Here is an 8,399-nt window from a genome sequence, read left to right on the forward strand (position 1 = left end):
ATAAAAATATTGATATTGTTGTTTAAAGTACCAGTGTCACAAAGCTGACAGCTTCATCATTTGACGTGGAACAAAGTGTCGAAAACAGAAACAAAACAGAAAGCTGGTGAACTTCCAAGGTGTTTAAAGTGGACATGTTGTCTTGTGCAACAACTCCCCGTTTCTTCACACTTTAATCTGTGCAACACAATGGTGACAAAAACAAAATCAGTTTGATTTTTTTTATTGGAAAATTGGAAAATAAAAGGAGAGAACAAGAGAAAAGTCCCAAGAAACATTTCTTTTTTTCTTTTTTTGACACGTGTCTTTATCTTACCATAATCATGAACTAAGATAAAATAAATAAATTATTTCATAAATGAATAAATTAATTTAATGCATAAATAAATAGATAAATAAACATCAAGTACATTAGGCAATTAATTATAAAATTATTAAATCATCAGTCATTAATCTAAGCAGCAAGTATTAAAAAATTTCAACGGGGGAAAACTTTTGGTTTCTCAGGCTAACACAGAATACATTTTTTTTAATGAATAATATTTTTTTAAAGATACTGCTTTTCCTGTCAGTTAATCCATGCTGTACTGATGCTGCCACAAAACACGTGGCACTTCTTTAATAAAAAGATAAAAGAAAAATATTTTTACTTGTAAACAGCATTTTTTCCCTTCTTCAGGTATTAAATAATAGTTCTGAGATTCCTCTTTTTGCGCCCTGTATTTCAATGAAGCCTCCGCAGAGACTTTGTTTTACTGCCGTTTCCAAGTTTTTAAATGCTTTTTGTGCTGAGAAACCAAAAACTTGTTATCTTAATAAAGCAAGATCCAACCCAACCCACCTCCCTGCCCACCCCCTTCAAATCCCTAAATCCTATACAAAGAAAGGTCCTGTGCTGAATTTTCACAAGATTTCATATTTATAATAAGCTACTATCCTTAGCATTCAAACAATAGATAAAGAATCATATTGTTAATACGAGCAATACCAGATTCATCATCTTTGACCCTCCTGGCCCACTCCTCATTGAGCATGCTCAGAGACTAAAACGGCACAATGGTAACAGATAAATATTAAAAGAAGAAATGATAATAATGTATGCAAGAGTGAAAACTGTGTAAAAAGATCAACTTCAGCCCAATAACATGCAAATTAATTGTAAGACTACAAAACTCATTACTGCTAGTTCCCCTTATTCCACCCAAGTTACCTAGTCACTGCTTGTATTAAAAATAGTTCAGTTTGAGAAAAAAAAAAAAAAACGATTTGACTTATTCTTGCCTAATCTTATAGATTTTTAAGAAATTCTGGCACATTGTAACCCTCAGAATGTCTTGTGGGGAAAAGTTGGTTATGCATTTATTTTTGCATTTTTATATTATATTATATTTTTTGTTGTCAATTCCTTAAAATCAATTGTTTGTGTCTTGTTTCAGATGCAGTCTTGTTTCAGGGTAACTTTACTGCCCTCTAGTGTTCCTTTGGGTAAATACCAACCCTGTTGGCATCTATCATTAAAGCATTTTCTGATCCCATATTTAAATAGGCGGCCCAGAGGCCCAGTTGGTAGAGATGTTGCCTCTCATTACGAAGGTTACGGAGTAAAATCCCTGTCTAAGGCCTTTCTGGGCAGAGTTTGTGGGTTCTCTCCATGCATATGTGGGTTTTCTTCAGGTATTCTTTCCACAGAAATTCTATATGCAGGTAATTCTAATTTGTCCCAAGGAGTGAGTGAGAGCCTGATTGGTTGGTTGTCTCTACGTGTCCCTGTGACGGACTTGCAACTTGAGGGTAAATATAATGGATGGATGGATATTTATCTTATCATAAAATGATCTATTCCTTTCAGTAATGTATTTTCTTTGTACTTCTATTCCTTTTTATTTTTATTTTAGCTCTCTAGGTGGTGCTTCACTTTTACATTTGAAGGCTGGATCATGGTGCAGCAACTTACTCAGGATGTGTGCGTCCTCTTTGGCCACAATATGCACTCAAACCTGCTCATTTATCCAACGTAAATATTTGGGACAATAGCTCCACCTGCATGAAAGACTAAAGAATTATCTGCGCCTGTTCACTTGCATAAGATGGACCGGGCTGCTGCAACTTGATGGTCTATCTGGTTTAGTAAATGTAACAAATTAAACACACACTAAAAGTTGCGCACAAGGAAAGTTTTGAAAAACTAAAAAAGATTTAAAAAAAGATAGAAACTATGCTTGACCACCAAATGACATGAGCAAGTTTGACCAAAAACAAGGCCTATTTTTCTGCTACTGAATCTGGATTTAGTGGTGGGCACATTGATCTAAGCATCAATAGTGTTGATATAAAGATGAACATAGGTATCGGACTGATACTAACGTGATGAGTTTGATTCTTTCGTTGCACTTTATTTAGCGAACTTGTAAATTATTGGTAAATTATCTAAATGATCATTTAGAAGTAATATTGGCTGAACCCCGCCTCTACATTGAAACAGCATGCTTTTGAAGGTATTCTTTGTTGTGTTGTTGACATTTGTAAAACATTTGTATTTGCCTAAAATTATTGTCCTGTATTATAATGGACTAACTAAAGCCAAAAATCACAAAAATCATTCTAATGAACATGACATTTCAAGGACAAGATGTCAGCATCAGTATATGCATCTGTGATCCTAGTCCTGCATTTACTCGGTATTGGATCAACACCAAAATACATCTCCCACCACTATACTGTTGGTCGTACTAATGGGGAAAATGCATTCTTAAAAAAATTGCAACAAATAAAGATTTTGACAATTTAAAAATTGAATTGCAGATTTTATTTTTAATTAAAGGTTTTTAAGGAGCTAACATTTTAAATGTCATTTAAATTAGAATTTTTTTAAGGCTGCAACAACACTGCTAATTTGTGGATAAAGATATTATAGAATAGTACTTTTAGGCAGGTATGTGGTTGATTTTTCCCCAAAGGAAGACTTTTTGTCATAAAGTTAAAGGACCTTCTGAGGGTTAAAGTTTGATGAAGAACTAGAGTGAATATGATTGCATAATTTGGCAACATGATGAGAAAAGGCATTTTTCAAAAAAAATATTTTACAGCATTCAAATCCAGCTTAACAGAGAAATGTATACACTGATAACACTGAGAGTCTGAAGAGATCTCTGCTTCTTTCTGACACTGATCCGGTGAACACAGAGCCAAATAAAATCACATCTAATGGATACTGTCGTCAGGATCAGGAGAGGTGTTCAGGAAACATTTGTTGTATGAAACCACAAAAGTCATCGTGTTTTCCAAACTCTCTGCTTCAGTGCATGGGACAGACAGCTGAAGCACTGATGTGTCAAAAAATGGTTGAAGTCTTGAATCCTGAGAGGCAAAATGCTTCAGAGTAAACCCATTTTTAAAAATGGCCTTTTAGATTAGAAATATAATATAATCAAAAGAAAACCTAGTTGAGTAGATTGGACAGAAAAACAAAAACAGACAAATCTGTAAAAAACAAGCAAGTCTTGAGCAAGATTTCATATGTGATGATTTAAACGTGTCTCAGAGCAGAAAACATCACAAACTGGGTCAGTTAATTAATCTCATATGGTGCAGTATGACGGGCCACAGCCACACCATACAGGAGCCACGCGTGACCGGAGCTACCGGTAAGCTTTGCTGTTTGAGCAGCAGCCACGCTCACAGGCCTGCTGCCGCCTAACTCGTTGAYCACTTCGCTCCTAATCTGACCAAATAAGGTTCGTAATGCCAGGGTGCCTCTTACTGTGTACGAGCTCTTAGTGTGCTATTTTACCCTTAAAAAAACTATTAAAAAATACAGCTGCTCTTCACTGAAGAACTTGGACGATCTACTCTAAACTTTATATACAGACCTTGTTGCAGCGTTAGACATTTTAAGTGCCTTTAAAGAGGACACATTGCCACTGTCAGATTTCAGAAGTAAAATGGGAGAGAAAAAGACTGCGGTAATGATCAGCTCTGTCACTCAATCAGCTCGTTCGAAAATGCCAATGTGTAATTGATTGTGCATCTCTTGCCTCGCGGTGCTGCTTTCCATCTGATCAATACTATCAGTAATTATGGTTCGCTTCGGGGCCCCTCCTGAACTCATGGACCCTGTTAAGAGTTGGCATTTAAAGGTGAAAGAAACAAATGGGGTGGGGGTTGGGGTTGGCAGTGGGGAATGGGCACAGTTTTTTTAGCTGATTTGTATATTTTATAAGGCAGATCCAGTTGTTCACTGTTGTATATTCAGATCACTCAGGCTGCATTTTTACCACAGTGCTTCATGGTCAGATTATTTGTAAAACAGAGGCTTTAAAGCAATAGATCAGACATTTGGAATTAGGGTTCTGTAAAAAAGTTATTAAAACAATGATTTAAGCTGAATGAGTGACCTTAGTTTGTAGGAACTGCCCATGGTAACATTTGTCTGGCCCATACAATACACTTGGCCCAGATACCGCAAACAATGACGACCCTTTGGTGGCCCAGATGTGGACCATGTGCCAGAGGTGGTCCATGCACGGGTCAGCACCCCATAACCCAAACCACAACTGGGCCAGTTGGGACACGCCATATTAAGAATAGTGCCATCATTACCAGACCTGGCCCACATCCTGTCTGCCATGTGGGGGAAGTTTGATTTTGACACGACTGAATTGCTAACAGCTAGTCTGAAAACAAAACTACGTGTTGAAACAACTCCAACACAAAGCTTTTCTATAAACCTTTACATTCCCCTAAAATTCACATTATAGTTATTTGCATCAACCTTTATGGTTCCAAGCACAAACGGCGGCAGCATTAGTTAGCTTAGCTAGCAGTCTGGGACATTTTAAGCTAAAATGTCTTAATAGTTTTGCTGTGTATGTATGTAATGCAAATTTAACAAATGTGTAAAGATTTACTGTATTTATCCATGTATAATGCAAGAAATTTAACTTCAAAAATTATTGTTAAAAATATATTTTTGTTGAAGAGTTGACAGTTTTTTTCTACCACAGTAAGTTTCAACATTTTCTGATACAAAAGAAATATAATGTGGGGATAAATCATCATCAATTATTTCTCCTTCCCACTGTAATTTGTTGTGCACAGCAAAGCGTATAAACAACAACAGTAGTTTTTTTTCACACAGGAGTTGGAGGAGAAAAAATGATTTTGACTGATGTTAATTTTCTGCACTGTTTAAGTCTGCCTGTAGTTTAGCAATGGCAGCGAAGGAAATGAAGGAAACCACTCAAGTTTGTGTTTACAAAGCTTCTAAATAAAATAAATTTATCTGGCAAAACCTGCAGTGCTCATTTATACTGATCTCATTTGGCTTGGTACTTCTCTATTTCCAGCAGAAGATGGCTGTTTACTGCTGAAGCAATTTCCGGTTAGCTTCTTAGCTTAGCTTCCTTCACGGTCGAGCTGGTGCACTACATACGTCACAGCCAAAAGTTAGAGATTGGGTAAAAGCAGATCCAATCGTTTTAAACTTCAACAGAGGCCACGCCTTCAGCAACAATCGTTTTTCAATAGCCGAGGGTCCAGACCCTCTGCACGAAGCAAAGCGCAGAACAAAGGGAGAGGGTGCACCACATAGGCTGAAACATCCGGAAGCTTACGTGAAATTAGGGGTAGCATCACACATAAGGATTCGATAATGCTTTTTAAGCTCAGAAAATGGGGGTCGCATTTTTACTGGAGTGCATTATACATGCATAAATATGGTATTTTAAAAAAGGAACATGAACTACAGTTGTCTTTTACCCCACTTTGTTCCTGACCATCCCTCAACACTGCAGTTATCAAACCAATAAGTTTTAAACTCTTTCTCTCTTTTTTTAAACACTGGAGCTGTTCAAAAAGGATCTACAAGGAAGGTATTAAATTTTCACAACTTTTCAGCAGAACCCCACTGCAAAAAGATCAGATCTATCCCTTGAACGGTAACATAAAGAATTCCCGTTGATGATCAGTTATGGAACAGCAGCCTGCTGAGAAAACAACAGAGGGCACCGCTTGGTTTGTAGTTCTTTGATTTTTAGTGCTTTTGTGTCTCCTTAAAGACTGCAGAGCTGTTTTCTTCTCCCTGCGATGCCATAACAGACAGATCACAAGAAGATTCCAAGATGAAATGCAGGGATGAAGTGGCAAAAACGTACATATCTGAACATGCCCGAAACTAACCCATATTTTCTATGCTGCTAAAACAGTACAGCTTTATTTTTTTATACATTTTCAGCTTTGTTTTAATATTCTCAAACCCAGTAGCTATAAAGATAATAGGAAAACAAGTCAAAAAAACCCTTGCTGATATTTTTTCAACCTGAAGCTAGTATTTCTTTTTAAGTTTACCTTGTAATATTATTATTAGTAGTTTGTAGTATCAGTATCAATAATACTATATATAATACTGTTCAGAAGAATAAAAATGTTTGGTCCTTTGGTCCCTTAGGGGTAAAACAGTTGCAGTTCTGCTGTTAATGGAAACCTCAGTGACCACCAAGAGTCATAGTTCTGTGTTTGCGGAGAGATGGTGAGAATAAGAGAAAGAGGGAAAGAGAAAGAAAGTCTGTCAGTGGATGTATAGAACAGCTTCTTTTCTCCACTGTTTTTTTATCTTCAAGTGTTAACCCTCATTTGTCCAGTAAAAGCCACAAGTGCCTCTTTCCTTAAATATATATGTGTGTATATAATATGTATATAGAAATCTATTTGCTGTGGCTGCTTTTTTGTTTGTTAGTTTGTTGCTTACTTAACAATTCAAGTCTTAACGAGAAAAGTTCTGTTGTTCAGTCTCATCCCATCGCTTTCTGTTTTTGTTTCGTTCCTTTCATTGTTCCTGCAGTTTGTTGTTGTTGCGTCCCCCGTCGAAGCACGTCTTCGCCCTTTTTTCCCCCCGCATCTCCTTTTCTTCTTCCGTTCTACGTCTTTGTGAGTAAATGTTGATATGTCTTCAAAATATCCCTTCGTACGTTGATTTAAAAAAAAAAAACAAAACAAAAAAAAACCACATTTTGCTTTCAAAGAAAAAAGTTGAACTCCTCCAAGATATCTTTACGTGTCCTCTAAAACCTGTAAAACAGAAAAAAGGGGGTGACAATTTCAAATTTCACTCCTCATTAAACTGTCAATCCGACAATCTATTTCTTTAAACTTTGGATTTTCCAGTATGGCTCCATTATRTCAGTGTAATGGTGTGGAGAGTGCTAACCTCCACTGGCAGACCAATCAGTCTTTGTCAATCACAACGATGACAGATGTTCCCCTGATTTTCTTCAGTATAAAATCAACCCCTCCTACTATCCACAATACTGCGGGTACGTGGTTGTTGTGCAACTCTTTATATGTTAACTTTAAGGTGTTCAAGGGGTAAAGAAAAAACATTAGTTTGAAGTAAAATGACCTCATCTTTTATTACAGATTAAAAACAAAAATAGCAATAGAAAAGGAAATTAATTTGACCCAACAATTTATTCAGTATGTTTTGTCTAAAACATTCCCCTCAGGCATCACTACTTTTAAAGACTTTTTTATAGCAGCTTTGTTTCCACTCAGTCTTCCTGCCGAGGTTTCCCAGATTATTATTCTACCTAGAGTGTGTCTGTTGTGTTTCTGTTTTAAATTGTTTTGCTTCTTCTTTTCAACGTGACAGCTGCAGTTCTCAAGAAAGTTTTCATTATTTGGGTTGTTTAAGACCTCAACTTGGCCTCTGATGTTCTCTCTAAACACCTTTTTTAATTGACTGGATTCAGTGACTGACTTCACTGCAAACTGAGGTCTGAACAGTCAAATAATTTGTAAGCAAACGGTAAACGGACTGTACTTACTGTGTAGTGCCTTTCTATCCAACCAGGATACACAAAGTTCTTTACACTAAAATTTGTGCTCTCATTGACACAGCACTCTCTCTACAAGGCTAATCTTTATAAATCATTGTTTTGAAACTAATCAGTGCTTTAAATCACATTCTTACACTGATGGGACACACATCAGAGGCAGTGAAGGGTTCAGTGTCTTGCTCAGGGACACTTAGACATCATGTGACTGAATAGCGGTGGAATCGTACCATCACTTCCCTCGTTGGAGGACGACACCCCCCAACCACTCAGACACTGCCGCTACAACCACAAGTCTTTAAATTTTGCTCCACTTGGCCTCTAACTACGTCCCTTCATAGGCAAGACACTAAAAATATTGATGCCACAGACAACAGAACTTTATGTTCTAAAATATTTTCTAAAATAAAACTATTGATACTCTGATACTTCAGTCATTTCAGTTGATGTATATACAGTGGGTAAAATAAGTATTAAACACATCACCATTTTCTCAGTAAATATATTCCTAGAGGTGCTAATGACATGAAATTTTCACCAGATGTCGGTAACAACCCAAGTGATCCATAC

General features: G+C 36.7%; 1 protein-coding gene across 19 annotated transcripts in view; it reads right to left on the bottom strand.

Annotated features, from left to right (window-relative positions):
* Nucleotides 1-207: 207 nt before the first annotated feature.
* Nucleotides 208-8,399, bottom strand: part of celf5a (cugbp, Elav-like family member 5a) — a 302,579-nt gene continuing 294,387 nt past the window's right edge. For all 19 annotated transcript variants that reach the window (XM_014004594.1, XM_014004589.1, XM_014004581.1 and 16 more), the window contains one exon: nucleotides 208-7,065. The gene's annotated coding sequence lies outside the window, so the exon portion shown is untranslated. The remainder of the gene's footprint in view (nucleotides 7,066-8,399) is intronic.

This window comes from Austrofundulus limnaeus, unplaced genomic scaffold (assembly GCF_001266775.1).
Source record: "Austrofundulus limnaeus strain Quisiro unplaced genomic scaffold, Austrofundulus_limnaeus-1.0 Scaffold25, whole genome shotgun sequence".
NCBI classification, from domain to species: domain Eukaryota; kingdom Metazoa; phylum Chordata; class Actinopteri; order Cyprinodontiformes; family Rivulidae; genus Austrofundulus; species Austrofundulus limnaeus.